We start from the raw sequence: 21,599 nt of genomic DNA on the forward strand, positions 1-21,599 counted from the left end.
GTGGGTAGTAAATTGAGAGGAGAAAACATGGGTTAGTGGGTAGGAATTTGATAATTCATGGTGGTTTTATGACAAATAATAATTAGGATGTAATGGTTGATTTGATTACTAATAAATAATCAAAATAAATGGGAAATAATTTTCTTAATTATATATAGTGCAATTGATAAAATTTACTAATAGAATGTGTGGTATGGGTAGAGGAGTTGGGGGTTCTAAAAGGTCATTATGATTAATTGAGATATAATATCTAATTAACTATCCAATCAATAAGTATATTATTTAAGAAAATAATTATACTTATAATAAAATTATCAAAAACGTAAACTATATATATATTTAAGCAAAGTGCTAGTTTTAAATCTAAAATAATGCAATCTTAATTTTGTTTAGCTAATATGATAAAATAAATATTATAAAAATATAGCTTATTTAATGTATCGAAAAATCGATCATGGGTATCACATTCTTCCCTCCTTAAAAATTTTTCGTCCTCGAAACTTGAAATTATATTTTTGTTATGGTAAAAAAATAAAAGATAGATATAAAAACTAATTGCTTTTCTAAAATATTAAACTTTGATTCAAATAAAAAAAATCTATTTTACCTAGTTATCAAATCGAGAGGGATGATAAAAATCTATTCCAGTAACGAAAATGATAGTAGATGAGAAAATAAAAATTTGAGTAACACTCATGTGAGACGATCTCATTCGTGAGACGGGTCAACCCTACCCATATTTATAATAATAAGTAATACTTTTGACATAAAATATAATATTTTTTAATGGATAACCCATATAAGACATTCGTCTCATAAAAATGACCCTTGAGACTGTCTCATAGGAGTTTTTGTCTAAAAATTTTATATTCAAGATCCATCTAATTTTGATCCAAAAAAAAATTACTATATATATTTTTAAAATATATACATATAGTAAAATTAAATTTAGAAGGTCTAAAAGACATGAAAATAGAATCTCTAAATGTATATTTTTTATAAGATAACAAAAGTCTAAGATTAATTGAAAAAATCAAATTAGGTTAAATCGTTAATAACTCGAAAAATTTGACAAAATGAAGACAATTTTCATATATATATATATATATATTTTAAAAAAATATTTTATTTACTAATAAGTTAGACAAAGGTTCGCGAATGAAATGAAATAAATATAATCACTTGATTGAATCCTCAATGACTTGACAAAAGTTGTGAACATATGATATATATATACATAAATTTTAAGTATTTAACACTAATAAAACTTGCGAGTCAAACTATAGCTCAATCATGTTGATCTATAACCCAATATTCTCAAACTAACTTAAAATTTGACTATCATGACTTAGATTTTCTATCTATAATGTAATGAACACTAGCTCCTAATGCAAATAATTCATTATAAATCCAAAATCAAACTTAAATATTTCTATCGACCATGTACTTAAAAAATAGTCCCAAAGTGAGTCCAACTTAAGTCTACGTAATCATTCTCAAAATTTCTACTAGCCATTAAAAAATTTTACTAGTTCCCAAGTGACTCTTTCATATTCTCAATCTTAATTACTAGTCTCCAAGTGATTCGTTCTCATTCTATATCTTAATTTTTAGTTCCCAATTGATTCATTCGCATTCTAAATCTTAATTTTCCATCAAGATCATGAACCTGTTTTTGCTATGATACCACTTATGTCAAGCCCCGAAACCGGGGGTTGGTCGACATCGGCGTTATTTTCAAATAACATTCAAAAATAACAAGCCTCATAGTACAGACTTTAACCATAAACCAGTATATTATTTCATGACAAAATTTGTTCTTACATCCCATAAAGAAAATCATAAACCAAATACATCAGCGGAAGCTAAAACTTATCATCACATAGATAAAGAAACTCAAATAATAGCAGCACTTCTAAATTTCTCCTTTTCACCAGTCCAATATTAGCTATGTTATTCATCTTCAAGTTCTTCTTCCTTTTTATCTGGAGATGGAAGTAAAGGGTGAGTATTTTGGAAAACACTCAGCAAGTGGGGACCGATCGTACACTCAAATATCGAATATATATACATGACAGAAATTCAAAAGGGAGTATGTTCCAGCACATGTCACAACAAAAATCAAGACAAGAGGCAAACTCGAAACTTAGCATCAAGACATATCATAACTGAAGCATAAACTTAAACATAGCACTGTTATTCATCTCGTTAATCCCGGCTACTGATCAGTCTCTAATTGTTACTCCTCTAAGGGGGCGAGGCCTTAAACGGTTATTATAACCCACCGCATCAGGGCCTTATATCATATCATGTTTTCGAAATTTTCTTACCATTTCTTAAGTTGAATCATAACAGTGCATAACAAGGAATCGTGTAGAACGAAACATGAAACGAAATCAAGGAAATGAAACGAGTAATTTACGATCGAGTTTTTGAAATCAAGAACATCATTATTTTAAAACATATATATAAGTCCACTTACCTGAAAAATCTTGTTGAATCGAGAACTGATGTAAAATTCTTCTAAAATCTCCATCTACTCTTTGTTATAAGAGCTCAACTCTTTGATATCACAAGAACTTAACTCTTTGATACTATAATATGAGTGTTTGAAGGAAATATACATGCCTTCCATATAATTTTTCTCTCTCTCTCTCTCTCTCTCTCTCTCTCTCTCTCTCTCTCTCTCTCTCTCTCTCTCTCTCTCTCTCTCTCTCTCTCTCTCTCTCTCTCTCTCTCTCTCTCTCTCTCTCTCTCTCTCACTTTTTATGAATATTATGGATTGTTGATTTGATTACTAATAAATAATCAAAATAAATGGGAAATAATTTTTTTAATTATATATAGTGCAATTGATAAAATTTACTAATAGAATGTGTGGTATGGGTAGAGAAGTTGGGGGTTTTAAAAGGTCATTATGATTAATTGAGATATAATATCTAATTAGCTATCCAATCAATAAGTATATTATTTAAGAAAATAATTATACTTATAATAAAATTATCAAAAACGTAAACTATATATATATATATATATATATTTAAGCAAAGTGCTAGTTTTAAATCTAAAATAATGCAATCTTAATTTTGTTTAGCTAATATGATAAAATAAATATTATAAAAATATAGCTTATTTAATGTATCGAAAAAACGATCATGGGTATCACAATGTTTGTCTCGGATTCAAACTTTTATAAATATTTTTTTAAAAAAAATTATCTAGTTGGACCAAAATCGGTAGGATCAAGCTCTAAACTAATTTTTTTTAAAAAAAAAACCGAATGCGATTCAGTTTAGTTTGGTGTTTGGATAAAATTTGATTCAATTATATTTTTTTTATAAAATTTGGTTCAAAAAATAATATTTTATTATTTTTGTTAGTGCGCCCGATCAGTAAAAAACTACGGACCCAGCGCAGCTCTGCGAAACAGTAGGTTGGCCAAAAGATTGTGAGACATTCAAGCCTTGTTGAATCACAGGATCCAGAAGTTTGAATCTATTTACAGAAATCTTCTCCAAAATCTGATACTGTCTCCCATCACCGGCAAGCTGGATTCTTGGATTCGCGGGCTCTGTAAAATCAACCCCGAATAACCCGCATTCGGCTTTGTTCGCCTGAGCCAGCGGAAACTCCAGGGAAGTAAGATTCCCGCATGAGAAGGACTTGGGGCAATTGGAAGCACATGAATGGATGAATAAAAGAAAGAAAACTAGTAAAGGAATGCAAGCAGCCATCACCTGTTCTATCGCCTTAAAAAATTTCTCACGCACAAAACACAAAACAATGCATAAATGGATTTTCTTTTTCCAAGATTCGTGTGTGAACTATGCCAAATTGATCACTTGACTTGACTTGACTTGATTTGTCGACTTTGTAAACAATGGAAAAGAATGTAAAGAGATGTTTATATTTGTGGGTGTATGAAACTAATATGGGAAATTATTTTTTTCACTGACTTATTTTATTTTAGTTTTGGTTTATTAAGTTTTTTAATTTGGTTTTTAGTCTCATAATTATTTAATTTTTTATTATTTTGATCGAGGTGCTGACGTAAACTAAAAAATATTGGCCCCGTTTGGTTTCAAAATTCAGGCCAAAAAAATACTTTTTAAGTAATTTTCAGTTAACAAGATGCTTGGTTGACCAAAGCACTTTTTAAATCAAAATTAAAGCTTTTTTTTAAAAAGCCAAAAATTGTAGCTTTTAAAAGTACTTTTTTAAAAAATCTTTACAAAATCAAAACGGGCTCATTAACTTGTCATGTGTCACGCCAGCAATTGAACCACAACAGCTGAAAAAAGTTAGCAAAGCAAAAAGAACTTGCAGAACCTTTTTTTTTTTTTTTTTATTTTTTTAAGTATTTTGGTTTAATTATTGATGTGACATCAGAAAATATTAACTTGTTGGATGTCACGTCAGCAATTATATCAAAATAGCCAAAAATAAAAGGTTAATGTATTAAAATCAAACTTTCAAAACTTAATAAATAAAAATAAAAAATCGAGCAAGTTAATTAACCCAAAAAATCATTTTGCCCAATATTATCATCAGAGTCAAGATATTTTGGCGGATAATACATATTTTAATATTTCATCATACATACATTATGTATTCTGTATTCTGAGGATGTGTTTATTTGGCTTGGTAACCATAAGATGAACTTCTTAATCCAATATCATACATTGTTTACTTTAAAAAAATCAATTCTATTCAACTCAAAGCCCGTGATTCAATCTTATTTCATAGGATATCTCATCCTTAATTATATATGGTATAACATATCATGAACAATAATTGTGGAAAAAAATCTACAAAAATCCTAATCTAGCCTATTTTAATTCATTTGTTTCCATCCCAATTTCTCCCTCTCCCTTTTATAACTCATTTTTATCAATTTTAACTATTTTAAAACAATACATATTTTTATACCCAATAATTTTGATATGTGAAAATGACTCGATTGTGAATCAATAATTATTTACAATATTAAAAAAATAGTCAAATCCAAATTATATATGAATAAAAAATTAAACATAAGATTATTTAACATAGGTGGAGGGTAAAACTGTAATTCGTCCACCAATCATTGTTTCAATCCCAAAATTAATTAATAACTCAAAGTAAACATGTTATTGTTTATCCATCATTATTCCACATCCTTCAAAATCATTTTAACAGTCCTATGATGATTTATCACATATAATCTCATCTCACTAAGTAAACGCAACCAGAACGGATAGTAATAATCCAACAAAAGTGTCAATAAAATTCAAACTAGATTATTCTCTTCAATATGTTTGAAGATAATACCAGGCCTATTTAATTTTAGTCCCTCTTGTTTGTTGTTTTTCCTATTTTCTTTCATCTTCACTCTTGAAATGAATGCTCAAATTTTGAAAACATGGGATACATGTGCTTAATATTTGAAAACACAGGAAATTAATTAAAAAAAAGATTTCATATGAAGTTTTTAGCAATCTCGAGATTTCACAAGTGTGGATATATGCAATTAACCCAAATTTTAAATATGGTGCAAAAGTCTACACGTCAATTGTGCTATACAAACAACCACTTTTTTCATGACATTCAACTAAATATATCATATATATAATATAATTTCAAGAAGTGTTCCAAAGTCCAAACTCGTCGGGCATTGCACATCTTCTGGAAATTTCAAGGTGAGTTTTTGAGCAATTTAACTTTAATGATGCTCTGGTTAGAAGTGAATTCTCTCTTATTTATTTTGCCTACGTGAAAATTTTGTATACATAGGATCGGAGTGTGAGGTTGATTGCACGATATAATTTATTTTGTTGTTTTTGAAGTTGATTATTTATCTATATCTATATTGTGAAATAACAACTTTGCCTACTAATTAAACATGCATCTCAAATCATTCATGGGCAGTCTCGGAAAATGAAGTCAAAAAACAAGGTTAGAACACAGGTAGAAAAATATGTTATATGGGGTGTATAGTATTTCTTTTAAAGAATCGGGTGGCTCCTTGAATCAGTGGATGAATGAATTTAATGGTGAATTGAGTTGTGCTATTAACAATTAATAATTAACCTGAATTTTGCTTTTTTCCCAATTTTGTTTTAGAAAATCTGTTTTAATTATTTTTCTTTTGACGGTCGTTTTAATTCATTTTCAGTGTGGTATAGTCATATATCATCTCATAATAAAGAAATATTGACATTGAGACTTAATCATGACTTATATACGCACGCTATATGTCATTTCTTTTACTAAACCTGAATTTGCAATATAAAGTTTTCAAATTTGTTTTATTTTTATAATTTTTTTAATATTATTTTTTAAAAAAAGCCCATTGAATTTTTTCTAAAATAATAAAAAATAAAATAAATTTGAAAATTTTATAAATATATTACAATCCGGGATATGTTGTCTCGGATTGACAGAGTCTCTCATGAATCCGGGACCGTTTGACTCGGACTCAAAATTTTATAAATCTTTTTTTTAAAAAAACAATTTATCTAGTTGGACTGAAAAAATCTGTTGGACAAGCTCTAGGCTTCATTTAAAAAAAAAAAAAATGAATGCAGTTCAATTCGCTTCGGTTCGGTATTTAGTTTTTTTCGATTTCGATTTACGGTTTTTTCAATTTTATCCGAAGTTTAATACTCATACTTGAACTGCATAAACACATCCAATACTTGATCTTTTTGTCTTCAACGTGTAGACTTGTAACTTCCTTGAATGATCATCTATAAAAATCACAATACAGAGAGAAACCACCAAGAGTTTTTTGTTTCCATAGGGACACAAACATCATAATGAATTAAATCAAGTAAACCTAGCTTTCTTGAGGGAGCAGATGTCTTGAAGGCGACTATGCTTTGTTTTTCCAGCCAAGCAATGAGAACACTTATTCAAAGTCTAATGAGACCAAGTCTAATGTGCCACAGAGAGCTTATTGGTGGAGAGGCTTGGATCGATTGAGCTTGCGAGCCGTGAGTTGGAGGTTTGGTTTAGGGGAGGTGGTGACTTGAAGAGAGCTTATGGATTCTTCTTGGGTACTAGAGGTGTTTGGCCTTGGAAGCCTATCGTTTGGAAATCTTGTATCTTACCTAAGCATAGAGTTATCTTGTGGCTCTTTGCTCATGGGAAGTTGCTTACGAAAGGCAGGCTTGGCTTTGTGTAGGATAAGAGATGTGGATTATGTAAGGATGGTGATGAATCGATCCAACACTTATTCTGCCAATGCCGTATTTTGAGCGAGATTTGGGATGGTATACGGGATTGGCTAGGTTTGAAGAAACTCATGAGATCACCAACCAAGATACTGAAGGCTTTCCAGGGAGTGTACAAAGGAGCCGGAAAGTTGGCTTGCATGAGATTTATGGGGTTGGAGGCTTGCGTATATTTTGTTTGAAATGCGCGTAATCGAGCTCACTTCGAGAATGAAGAACCATGTGTTGAAGAATTGGTTAGACGTATTAAGATTCTTATTTTGCGTTGTATGTTTTTGAAGTATGATTGATGTATTTGGTTTTTGATGTTTAGCCACTGGAGCTTCGCTTGATTTCCGGATGTAAATATCCCTGAAATGCCCGACGTAGTTGTACATGTTCTATTTACCTTTTAATGAATTCTTCATTCATTAAAAAAAAAAGTCTAGTGTGCCACAGTTCAACATCACTTTCAGCAGTCTACTATATTTATAAATTGATCATATAACTTAATTTGCTTGCGTCAAATACAATTAATTGTTCTTCTCGCCTCTAGCCATAACCATAGAGCCTTTAGTAAATTTCCACTGATCACCATTCAATAAGGTACTGCGCCGAATCCCTTGTTAACAGGTTTTCCAACATAAATCAAATTCAAGCGAAGATATGTACATGTTTAAAATCTTTTAAAAGTAACATCGTACTATTACTAGTTTCCAAACATACATCAACCACGCCAATGGCTTTAGACAAGTCATTATCATCTATCGTAGTACTTCGACAATCACGTGATTTATATGATGTAAAGAAATATCTATGTGATGTAGCATGAATAGATGCACCACTATCAACTACCCAACTAGTCTCATTATATTCAGAATTGACATAATCATAATCGTGAACGATAAGGAAATCATCAGTAAAGAAACTTAGTCGTCACCATTATTGACTTAATTTATCTTCTGTTTTCATTTATCTTTCTTGTCTTATTTATTGGGTAGTCAACAATGATTCGCTATGTGTTCCATGATACCACAATCGTAACATTCGACATTAACATATCTGTTGGGTTAGTGTCTTCAAAGTTGTCCCATTGGACTTATGATTGTTGAGTTAGATTGGGCTAAAAACCAAGAATAACTCGGTGGACAAGAGATAGGATTGGAAATAGCCCATTAACTAATCTCATAGCCCATTACTGATGGAAGGCCAAATATGATAGTTGAAGATTCTTGGGTGATATAAAAACCAAAGGATCGGTTATCAGAGGAACGAACTCAACACTCACAGTAGTTGCGATCTCAAGAATTACCAGTTGGAATCAAGATTCAAAGGCGATCATCAAGAAAGGAGAAAGCTAAGAGGAATTGAGATAAAGCTCTGATAGTTTTCATTCTTTTGAGTTGTAATCGGTATAATTTGATATATTGGTGTATGATTGGAACTTGGGATTTGATTAATAATATTGGTTCTCTTCTCCGTGGATGTAGCCAGATCAAAGTGTCGAACCACGTAATTTCCTTGTTGTCGATTTTTTTAAGTTTTGTCTTAAGTGTTATATTTTGATTTTCTCATACTGAGTTTAATCTGAATTGCGTGAATTGGAATTTTTGGTTTGAAGTAAACTTGATCGATAGAATTAGATTGATTTCATAACAGTGGCGTCGTCCGTGGGAATTACAAAAACGATGGGGTCAATAAAATTCTATATACAAAAGTTTACGGACGAGAATGATTTTGCCTTATGGAGGATTAAGATGAGGGCCATCCTAGTGCAGCAGGGATGGGTTGATGCTTTCAAGACAAAGGAAGAAATGCCGAGTTCTTTGGATGAGAAACAGAAGGACGAAATCTTGGATAAATCACAATGTGCTATAATCTTATGTCTAGGAGATAAACCTCTGATAGAGGTATGTCGAGAGAGATCCACTGCTGCAACGTGGACAAAACTGGAAAGTATCTATATGACTAAGTCATTAGCTAACAGATTGTATCTCAATCAAAGATTGTACTCCTTCAAGATACAAGATGGTAAGAGCATTCAGGATCAGATTGATGAGTTTGTTAAAATTCTGGATGACTTGGAGAATGTGTAGGTTAAACTCGAGGAGGATGACAAGGCACTTATGCTGCTAAATGCCTTACCAAAGTCATATGAAAATTTTAAAGATGTTATGCTCTATGAGAGAAATCAAACCATTTCTTTGGATGAAGTTCAGTCTGCAATTCAGTCTAAATAGTTACAGAAGAAACTTCAATCTATTGGAGAGATATTTGGTGAAGGGTTAACTGCTAGGGGCAGGACAGAAAAGAGAAGCTACAACTCTAGTAGGAATAGATCAAGATCAAAGAGAAAAACAAATTTTAAATGTTTTCTATGTCATAAAGAAGGACATTTCAAGAGAGATTGTTCTAAGTTTAAGAAAAACAAATCACATGAAAGGAACAAAGATCAAATAGGAGAAGTAGCAATTGCATCTGAAGGGTATGAATCTGCCGAGGCTTTGGTAATGATAGATGATAATATGAAGAATGAATGGATCATGGACTCGGGCTAAACTTTTCACATGTTTCCTATTAAATTCTGGTTTCAAGAGTTAAATGAATTAGATTAGGGTGTGGTACTACTGGGAAATAAGAAGTCATGCAAGGTGAAAGGGGTAGGAAACATCAGACTACTTATGCATGATGGAGTAGAAAGGATACTTAAATATGTTATATTTGCTCCTGAGTTAAAAAGGAACCTAATATCTTTAGGCACTCTGGATTCCAGTGGATATACCTTTAAATGTGAAAATGAAGTAATGAAAGTATCAAGGGGATCACTGGTAGTAATGAAAGGAAATCGAATGAATTCACTCTATGTTTTGCAAGCTAAAACAGTGATCGGAGGCTCTGCCATAATACAAGATAAACAAGACAAATCCAAACTATGGAACATGAGGCTTGGGCACATTGGTCAGAAAGGATTAGAAGAACTATGTAAGAAAGGGTTACTGTGTGGAGACAAGATAAGAGGAACATAGTTATGTGAATATTGTATTTTAGGAAAATCATTGAGAGTGTCCTTTGGTCCAGGAAAACATACTTCAACTAGACCTCTTGAATACATATATGCAGATATTTGGGGCCCTTCAAGAACACAAACTCATGGAGGAAGCTGTTATTTCTTATCAATAGTCGATGATTATTCAAGAAAATTATGGACTTATCTTCTGAAAACAAAGGATGAAACATCAATTAAGTTTAAGGATTGGTTGCTAAAAACAAAAAATGAGATAGACCAGAAGGTGAAGTTCTTGAGAACTGATAATGGATTAGAATTTCTATCCAAGGAGTTCAAGGACATATGCAGACAGAAAGGGATCACAAGACATCTCTCGGTCCTAGGCACACCACAACAAAATGGGGTAGCCGAGAGAATGAACAGGACCTTGTTGGAAAGGGTGAGGAGTTTGATTCTGAATGCAGGTCTACCAAAACAATTCTGGGGTGAAGCCTTGGCTACAACAACTTACTGTATTAATAGGTGTCCATCAAATGCTTATAATTTAATAACACCTATGGAATTATGGAAAGGAGTTCCTGAAGATTACACAAAATTGAAGGTGTTTGGATGCTTGGCTTATGCTCATATAAGAAAAGATAAGCTGGAACAAAAAGCCACAAGATGCATCTTTATAGGTTATCCAGAAGGAGTCAAAGGTTACAAGGTTTGGAACTTGGACAAAACAAGTCCTAGATGTTTCAATACTAGGGATGTTACATTTGATTAATAAAAAATGACATATAAACTCAAGAACATTGATGCACCTGATGAGTCAAACAAAAATAAAGAAATGCAAGTTGAGGTGGAGCCCTTATCAGAAATAGAAATTGCTGATACAGATCAAAGAAGGGATGATATTGAGCAAGAACCTATTCCAAGTAATCCTACACTACACGATGACAACCTTAGCTCTTATAAATTGGCCAGGGACAGACATAGAAGAGAGATAAGACCTCCTCAGAGATTTGATGAAGCAGATATGATATCATATGCACTAAACATAGAAGAAAAGGTGGAGTATCATGAACCTTCCTCCTATGAAGCTGCTATGTCCAGTAAGGATAAATATCAGTGGCAAAAGGCTATGAAGGAGGAATTAGACTCACTCTTAAAGAATAAAACTTGGAAATTGACAGATAAAAAGTAGGGTGACAGAATACTAGGATGCAAGTGGATTTATAAGCTTAAAGAGGATTCCAAAACAGTAGAGAAAGTAAAGTACAAAGACCGGTTTGTGGCTAAAGGTTACTCTCAGATTGAAGGGATAGACTTCAATGAAATTTACTCCCCAGTGGTTAAACATTCCTCTATAAGGTTAATCTTGGCCAGAGTCACGCAGATGGATTTGGAATTAGAACAACTAGATGTCAAAAAAGCATTCTTACATGGTGATTCAGAAGAGAAAATTCTAATGGAACTTCCAAAAGGCCATCAGTACATAAATGCTGGAAATAAGGTGTGTTTACTCAAAAGGTCTTTATATGGACTCAAACAAAGCCCTCGACAATGGTATAAGAAGTTCGATGAGTTCATGGAAAGAATTAACTTCAATAGGAGCTGCTTTGATAGCTGTGTCTATTATAAGACAGAGAAAGATCAATCTAAGACCTATCTTCTCCTGTATGTTGATGATATGCTTATTGCAAGCAAGAATAAAAGAGGAGAGGTGGAGTTACAAAAGAGAGTGACTATTCATTGTGATAGCCAAAGTGCAATCCATTTGTCTAAACATCAAGTATTCCATGAGAGGTCTAAACACATAGACGTGAAACTCCATTTTGTGAGAGACATTATTGCAAGAGGAGAGGTGGAGTTACAAAAGATCAAAAAAGAAGAGAATCCAGCTGATGCACTAACTAAAGCATTATCACACACCAAGTTTAAACTCTGTCTTGACTTGGTTGGGGTGGTAAGAAGGATTTAGTTCCAGGATGGAACAGAGAAGGGAACCAACTTTTTTGACAAGGTGGAGATTGTTGGGTTTGTGTCTTCAAAGTTGGCCAATTGGACTTATGATTGTTGAGTTAGATTAGTGGGCTAAAAACCAAGAATAACTATGTGGCCAAGAGATAAGATTGGAAAGGGCCCATTAACTAATCTCATAGCCCATTACTGATGGAAGGCCAAATATGACCGTTGAAGATTCTTGGGTGATATAAAAACAAAAGGATCGGTTATCAGAGGAACGAACTCAACACTCTCAGTAGTTGCGATCTTGAGAATTACCAGTTGGAATCAAGATTCAAAGGCGATCATCAAGAAAGGAGAAAGCTAAGAGAAATTGAGATAAAGATTTGATAGTTTTCATTCTTTTGAGTTGTAATTGGTAGAATTTGATATATTGGTGTACGATCAAACCTTGGGATTTGATTAATAAGACTGGTTCTCTCCTCCGTGGATGTAGGCAGATCAAAGTGCCAAACCACGTAATTTTCTTGTTGTCGATTTTTTAAGTTTTGTCTTGAGTGTTATACTTTGATTTGCTCATATTGGTGGATGGTTAAGTGATGTCGAACCTCTAGAATTTGTCTCTCATTGAATTTTCGTCTTGCGAACTCGTAGTTAATTAATTTTATTTATTGCAAATTTTAGTTTGATATAACTCAAATCATTCTCGTAGCTCTACATAGGATTAACATTTTATTAGTTGCAAATATTTGATATAATATCATTTATTCATTCTCCTGGTATCGAATTGGACTTAATTCCTATATTATAACTTGACATCGTGCGCTTGCGAGCAAAAAACACACAACAAGTTTTTGGCGCCGTTGCCGGGGAGTGAATTTTATTTGATTTATATTAAATTGTGCTAATTAGTCTCAATTTTGATTTAGAGCATTTTATTTTATTTTATTTTGTTGGTTTTAATTTCAAAATTTTCCCTGTCTATGCAGTTTATGCGAAAAAGCCAAAGTTACGACTCATTGCTCTTTGATCCGGAAATCGAGAAAACTGCTAAAGCTTTGAGAAAAGCTAGAAGAGAAGAGTCGCAACAAATGGCTGAAGAAAGAGAAAGAGCTGTCAATAATGCTCTGCTGTCAATCAGAGATCACTTTCGACCGGTGATCAATAATCATTATTCTGGGATAGCTCGGCAGAACATCACAGCGAATAATTTTGAGTTGAAGTCAGCTCTGATTAATATGGTGCAGCAGAATCAGTTTAAGGGTGCAGCTACTGAAGATCCAAATTTGCACCTGCGTACTTTTTTGGAGATTGCTAACACAGTTAAGATTCATGGTGTTACTGAGGACACCATTAGTCTACGATTGTTCTCGTTCTCTCTTAGAGACAATGCTCGCAGTTGGTTGCAGTCACTACCTCTAGGGAGCATCACTACATGGGAAGACATGTCATCTAAATTTCTGGCTAAGTAATTTCCTCCTGCCAAGTCTGCCCAACTAAAAATTGAGATCACAACTTTCAAACAGCAAGATTATGAGCAGCTTTATGAAGCTTGGGAGCGGTACAAGGATTTGCTTAGGAAGTGTCCAAACCATAATTTTTCGGATTGGGAACAGATTGAGTTATTATACAATGGTTTGAATGTCCCAACGAGGATTTCTGTGGATGCTGCAGGTGGAGGCTCAATATTTTCTAAATTTCCTGAACAGGCTTATGAGATGCTTGAGCAAATGACTGTTAACAATTATCAGTGTCCGAGTGAGAGATCTGTAATAAGAAAACCTGCTGGAATTCATGAGGTTGATGCATTCACTGCTTTGACTGCTCAGATGGCTACTATTTCTACACAGTTGGCTGCACTGACCAAAAGCAATCAAGTTTCTATTAAGACAGCATCACTGGCAACTGCCGTAAATTCTGCTGATGGATTTGAGAGTGTGGAGCAAGCTCAATATGTGAACAACAGAAATTAAAACAACTATCGAGGTAATCCTGTACCCAATCAATATCACCCTAGTCTGCGTAATCATGAAAATTTTTCTTATGCTAACAATAATAATGTGTTGAATCCTCCTCCGGGATACAATACAAATAAGGGTGAGGGTAAGCCTCCTTTGGAGGATGTTGTTAATGCTTTTGTGCAGGAATCGAGCAAGCGGATGGCAAGGACTGAGACTCGCCTTGACAGCTTAGAGACGCATGTGGCCAACATGGGTGTTGTATTGCAATCCATGGAGACTAGCATTGGGTAGTTGGCGAACGCACTGAAAGATAATAACAGAGGACAATTCCCAAGTAATACTGAAGTGAATCCCAAGGAGCAGTGTAATGCTATCACGTTGAGGAGTGGGAAGCAGGTGGATAATGAAGAGGGCAAATCTGAGAGCAAGACGTCTGAAAAAGTTGCAGTTGACGAGAAGAAGTTCAAGGAGAAAGAGTCTGAACCTGAGCAGAAACCGATGTACAAACCTCCTCTTCCATACCCCCCCGTTCAAGAAGAAGGGAGTGGACGAGCAGTTATCAAAATTCTTGGAGATTTTCAAGAAGATACATATCAACATCCATTTTGCTGATGCTTTGGAAAAAATGCCAAATTATGCGAAGTTTATTAAAGAGGTGATGTCCAAGAAAAGGAGGCTGCAAGAGAATGAGGTGGTGAGCTTAACTGAACAATGTAGTGTTGTGCTCCAAAAGAAGATGCCACAAAAGCTGAAGGATCTAAGGAGTTTTACTATTCCTTGCACTATTGGTTCTTCTTATTTTAATAATGCACTTTGCGATCTAGGAGCTAGCATTAATCTGATGCCTTTGTCTGTTTTCAGGAGCTTAGGACTTGGCGAGGTGAAGCCCACAATGATCGCATTGCAGCTAGCTGATAGATCTATCACATATCCTCTTGGAATCATTGAAGATGTTTGGTAAAAATAGATAAATTTATTTTCCGGCGGATTTTGTTGTGCTAGATATGGAGGAGGATGCAAATATGCCACTGATATTGGGGAGACCTTTCTTGGCCACTGTTGATGCCAAGATTGAGGTGAAGAATGGTGAGTTGTCGATGAGTGTGGACGGCGAAAGAGTTATTTTTAACATATTCAAGAAATCAAGTAATCCACCCATCGAGGAATTATGCATGATTGAGCGAGTTGTGAAGCTAGATGGCCATCCCAAACTTGTTCATGAGGTAGATTCAAAGAAGAATGATCCGAAGGTGCCAAAGAAGAAGAAGAAAACGAAGAAGAAATCAAAGTTTAAAAAGGTTGTTGAATATATTTGGAGGGTGAAAGCAAAAGGAAAGACCCTCAACAAAGCGGAACCGGGCTAGAATTGGAATACAGTCGGGCTATGGACTATAAACTAAGCGCTTCTTGGGAGGCAACCCAAGCTAGTTTTTTTTTTTTTTTGCGTTTTTTTTTTATTTTCTTTTAGTTGTTTTTGTTTTTATTTTTATCATGTGGAAACTAGACATCAATAATCATTTTGAATTGTGTAGGTGAAAAAGTATGGAGCTGAAAGAGTTTAGGAGCCACCCCTGATGAAGAATTTTGAGTGATTAAGATGGTGCCGAGTACTGACGCTTGGTGCCTAAGGTATGTGTCCCTTGTTTTTAATGAATACTGTACATTGAGGACAATGCACAATTTAAGTTTGGGGGGGGTGTTTAAAAATTGTGAAATTTTTTTAATGAGTTAGTTTGAGTTAAATGCATGATGTTGTAATTGTGTTGGCCTATGATGAAAATAAATTTTGTGTGCTGAAAAAGTTTATGTTAGCTATATTTAATCTTGAGTTCTCACATTTATGCATGAATGCCATGATTTTCGATACTCCTAGCAATTAGAAAAAAATTATGTGAATTTGTGATATGAGTTAGAGGATTTGATTCTTAACTCTTGTGATTTTTACTTGAAATTGAGGTAGATTTTTAAGATCACAGAAGTGATTTAGGCGTTTTTTTTCAAATCTATTGAGTTTTTTTTAGCCATTCTATATTCATTAAATATCCAAAACAAATTGAGTAGCTAAAAAGTTCAAAGAAAAGTAATGGCGGAGAAAGTAAGGTGAGGGGAGGCCTTGAAAATAAAAAAAAATGGATTGAAATTCTAGTCCAAATACAAGTCATAAAGATGGAGATGTATGGAGTAGAAGAAAGCCAAGACTAATGTCCGGCAATGCAAATAAAAAAATTTTAGCTACTCATAATCCTGCACAAATTGAAAATATTCAATACCCTTTGCTTTGAATCTTGAGTCCTTGTTTACATTGATATACATATGGATGCTTATCTCCTGCTGATTATACTTGAGCATAATGTTAACCGAAAAAGTCATGTTGATCCGTGTGAGTAAAATTTGAACTTGGTTGAGAGTATTTTGAAACTTGAGGGCAGAATTAATGATTTTATGAAGCTTACGAATTGCATGATTTTACCAAAAGTTAGGTGGGTAGATGAGATTGACAAATCACACACATACGATAACTCTTGAGAAAATTAGCGGGCATGTGTATTGAATCTTGAAATGTAAAAATTCAGAGGTCGACTATATTGCTCATTTCTGTTTTGCTCGAGACTAGCAAAAGTCTAAGTTTTGGGGGATTTGATAAGTGAATTTTATGCACTTAATTTATATATGATTTGACTTGGATTTTGTGATGTATCGAGTGGATATTATGCGTATTTGTTGTTGTTTTTGTGAGTTGCAAGGATTTGAAGACAAGTAGCAAGAAGAAGCGGAAAGACGAAGTATAGACAGCAAAGTTTACAAAGTAACTGGAGCTCCTACAGTCATCCAAATCCGATATATCTCCACTGTATAAATTGAAGTTTTGGATGTTTTAAAATTGCTGTCAAAATTTCAGCTTGATCCGACGGCAAAAACTCAAGATATAATTTTTTCAAGATTGCTGCGCGTTGGACAAAAGGAATGGCGCCCCAGCGCCTCATTAGGAGCGCTCCAGCGCTTCTCTGTAGCTCAGTAAAAGGATTTTATTCGAAATTTCAGCGCCTCAGCTCTAGTTTTCCAGCGCTCCAGCGCCTGTAATTTCATGTCTTAAGCGCTTCAACGCCAGTTTGGAAGCGCTCCAGCTCTAGACGTCCGTCATTGAAAAATAAAATACAAAACTTGAGCGCCCTAGCGCCGAAGAATCCGCGCTCCAGCGCTGCGCAGTCTCCAAAAATATGGAAAGTCTTTAATCGAGTTTAAAAGGGTTTTGATAGCTTATTTTTGAGAGAGACGAGGGTTTAGAGAGTATTCAGAGTTTTTGAAGGCTAGAGACGGCTAGAGACTAAGGAAAAAGGAGACGAGGCATTCTTGGCGCCGGACGAAGCGACTACCGGAGACGGAGAAGCATCATCTACCTTCATTTTTATTTCATTCTTTCTCCTAATTTTTGAATGATGTTCAAGAACATGCTTTGTTTGATTTTTATTTTTATTATGAACTAATTCATTTGTCTAGAGGGACGACGTAGCTTGACTTGAAACCATGTTTTTGATATTTTGATTGATATATTAGAATTATTCATTCGGTTTATTTGTGTTTTCCTGAATTGATTGCGTTCAATTAACTGATCATTAGTTGAATTGTTATATTTATTTGAAATCTAGCACTCGAGAGAGGCAATTTTGAATAGGACCGTAGGAAAATACATCATTGGTGTTTATAGAGTTCGAGAGGCCTATAACTCCATTGAAGCCTTTGTAAGAATTATTATGCTGTTTACCGGATTTAATAGTTGAACTTAGATAGATATATTGAGTTTGCTATTGAATACGAATTTCTGCTTGACACTCGAGAGAGGTAGTAGAAAATAATAGGGATTTTTGGCTAATAAACTAGAAGAATTTATGATATAGATTTCTTTATGAATTAAACTGGTGGATGGTTAAGTGATGTCGAACCTCTAGAATTTGTCTCTCATTGAATTTTCGTCTTGCGAACTCGTAGTTAATTAATTTTATTTATTGCAAATTTTAGTTTGATATAACTCAAATCATTCTCGTAGCTCTACATAGGATTAAGATTTTATTAGTTGCAAATATTTGATATAATATCATTTATTCATTCTCCGTGGGATCGACTTGGACTTAATTCCTATATTATAACTTGACATCGTGCGCTTGCGAGCGAAAAACACGCAACAACAACTCTTGGTATTTCTTAGTCTGTCATCCTAATGAAAATCCATCATCACTAGGTAATAACCTAAAAAGATCAAAATATCCAATTGTTCTAAGGAAATCCGTATAGAACAAACATTCATGCGTCCTGATGAGTCACATCATCTCTGGCAAACACTTGGCTTACTAGAATATTCTAGGTAAAACATCTAGAACTATTCATTGAAAACATTCAAAATCCCATTTAATACATAACTTAATCAAAAGATTACACTGAAAGATGTATAATACAACAAAATCTTAGTACATCAAATACTGAAATCTTTATCTGACTACAATTGAAATACTGATTACAACAAAATACAGTAATTAAACTCCTACGAAAGTCTTTCATTCCGTCTACTGATCTTGAACATGAAGTTTTCCTCATGTCAGCAGACCTTCTTCATCGCAAGATCTCAAAGATATATAAAACTAGAGATGTCCAAAGCTTCCTGAGACATCCTCTTGGTAGGATCTAACGGGGTGGCTTCCTTGGTCGACGCAGAATGGATGACTACATGTCACACATTCCGTTCAACCTGCGAAGCACCTGGCGTTGAAAACTGTATCTTCTCTTCCAGCTCCATCCTGATGGGATCCACATAATACGAACTTCTGATGCCAACCTTGGCAATGACGATCTTGGAAAAGGCCAGATATCCTGCAATTCCAATTTCTGATACTGCTATCGTTATTGAATCCAACTTGTAATCCTACAAAGGATAACCCAAAATTAATATTATGTCCCAAATAATCTATTGCATGCTCTGATACCATAAATGTAGTGACCCGCGCCGTGATCACCTACTAATTAAAACTTAAGCATGCAATTAATCAATAAAATAATCTTAAATCAGAATAACTACGGAATTAAAGTAAGTCAAATACCAGTTAAGCAAAACCTAGTGGTCAACTCCGCTATCCAGCCTTGGTCACCACCTAACCTCCCTGTCTTTGGGAGAACTACCTGCATCTGCCCCATGGAATAGGGCATCCAGCCAACAGAAAATAACCGGAAGTGAGCCAAACAAGCTCAGTACGAGAGTATGATTATACACTATTATATGTGCATGAATGCAAATGAACTGGGTATCAAGACACGAGGTCAAGAATATCTGATAGAGAATAACTTGGGCCTTGGTATGTACCACACTGAGCTATCGCTACAGGAGGTGACAGACATACCTAGATGTCCTGATAGTGACCTAACACAAGTCCATGTGTCCAACCAAATATCAGTGACCTGACACAAGCTCATGTGTCCAACTAATATTGGTGACCTGACACGAGCCTATGTGTCCAACATCTACTGACAAGGTAAATATCCCAATACCGGATATCACAAGGATACAGGCTCAATATGATCATGTATGCAACATATAGTCGTTACATGATGTATTTAAAGGCATATAAAACATGCAATCACATAATCCATGCAAACACATAATACATGCATACTCAATCTGGATATCTCGAATAATACTTCCGTACCTTACTAAGGCAAATCCTAGAAGCTCCCATCTAGGTACAAGCCTACCATGCAACACTACAACATAAATAACCATGCATTACCTAGCATGCCAAACATCACCTACTAGGCTCTAAAAGCCTTAAATAAACTATAGTCTACTCTCTATTAACTATAGGGAACCAAAGCCATACCTTTGTCCGTCGTCAGCCCGTTGATGTCGCATGCCCCAGAGCCTGGGCATATCCAAGCTACGACCCCTAGATGCCTCGCCAGAGCTTCGCCGCCTGACTGCTAATGCGGACACTGTCCGCTATAAAAATACTATTTCCTACTCCAACTCTTAAAGAAAGAGTCCCGAAGCCCTTAAAATAGAGCCATTACCGGGAGATGAGAGGAAATTTGACATTCAAAATGAGAGCCTCGGACCCCTTTTTATAGACCTAGGTTCGGACGGTCCGAACTGGGTTCGGAGGCTCCGAACCGGGCATGATTTCCACGTGTAGAGTGCATTTTTGACACCTCAATCTAGCGGGAGTTCGGATGGTCCGAACTGGGTTCGGAGGCTCCGAACTGCCATATGTCCGAGCCACTTTTGACACATGGACTCTGCTGAGTTCGGAGGGCTCGAAGTGGTTCGGAGGGCCCGAACTAGTCCGTATGCTCCGAACTGTTTTGGTCCTTCCAAACTCATTTTTGGACCCTCGGGACCTACCCTACCATTTTTGAACGTTCCGGATCTGATTTCCACTTATTTTCACCAAGTAAGGACTCCTTAAACATGTTTTGACACTTTTAAAATTATATGTCATTTATTAACATGTTTAAAAATACTTAATCTTGTAAAATGGAACCGTGCTTCTACACCTACACTTATTCATCAAACTTAATTTTCATTCCAAGTAGGGGCGGCTCCATTAAGAGGCAAGGGAGGGCAACTGTCCTCCTTTGAATTTCTTTTTTTAATACCCTGACATGTAAAATAAATTTATAATTTATGAGTATATAGATTATGAACCAAATACGAAAATACAAGAAAGGGGAAAAAATCTTAAGTTATTTTTCGTTATTTAATGTGTGCAAGTGATTCGAAAATTTGTGGCTCATAATTTTTTAAAAATTGAAACTAACACTATGTTTTTAAACCTAACCACAAATGAGTTTAAGTTTTTTTAAACCTGAAAACAAATTGTTGAAGCAGGAATTGTTAGCTTACAAGCTTGTGAGTTTGAATTTGATTTTAACAGTCGTAACAAACACAATGAAGAAATTTTTTTTGCTGTGAAATTTAATACGAATATTGTAAATTACTTATACTGAAAATATATATTTTGTAGTTTTTCGATTGAAGTTATTAATAGTTTTAAAAAAATATCAAGTTGTAGGGGTATATTGTAAGTTAAATTTGAAATCTAACAATATTATTTACATCATTGGAGTACTATATTTAAATTTTGTTTTGTGTGTATGTATATATATATATATATATATATATATATATATATATATATATATATATATATATATATATATATACTAGCAACAATGCACGTGCGTTGCATGTGAAAAATACGTGTTAGAGTAATATAATTCAAAACAAAATTAGACTACTCTACAAAATTGTTTTGACAGTAGTATTGAAAATTTTGACAATTCATGCTAAATAATTACTCTCAAATCGATTTTGAAATAAATATATTTGTTTAATTATTTTTAAAAAATGGATTAAATTTTGTAATTTTTTTTATCGTATAATTTTCTTTTGTTTGTCTTATTATGGATTTTATTACATTTTTTTGGTCTTTTATTATATGTATT

The 21,599-nt window shown here is 34.2% G+C and overlaps 1 non-coding gene across 1 annotated transcript; it reads right to left on the minus strand.

The window, feature by feature from the left end:
* Positions 1-13,643: 13,643 nt before the first annotated feature.
* LOC140885696 (small nucleolar RNA R71) lies at positions 13,644-13,750 on the minus strand. Its single transcript, XR_012151115.1, has one exon. It is a non-coding gene; the product is annotated as a small nucleolar RNA R71 (small nucleolar RNA).
* Positions 13,751-21,599: the final 7,849 nt, after the last annotated feature.

The sequence above is a fragment of the Henckelia pumila genome, chromosome 2, assembly GCF_033568475.1.
Source record: "Henckelia pumila isolate YLH828 chromosome 2, ASM3356847v2, whole genome shotgun sequence".
Classification (NCBI taxonomy): Eukaryota; Viridiplantae; Streptophyta; class Magnoliopsida; order Lamiales; family Gesneriaceae; genus Henckelia; species Henckelia pumila.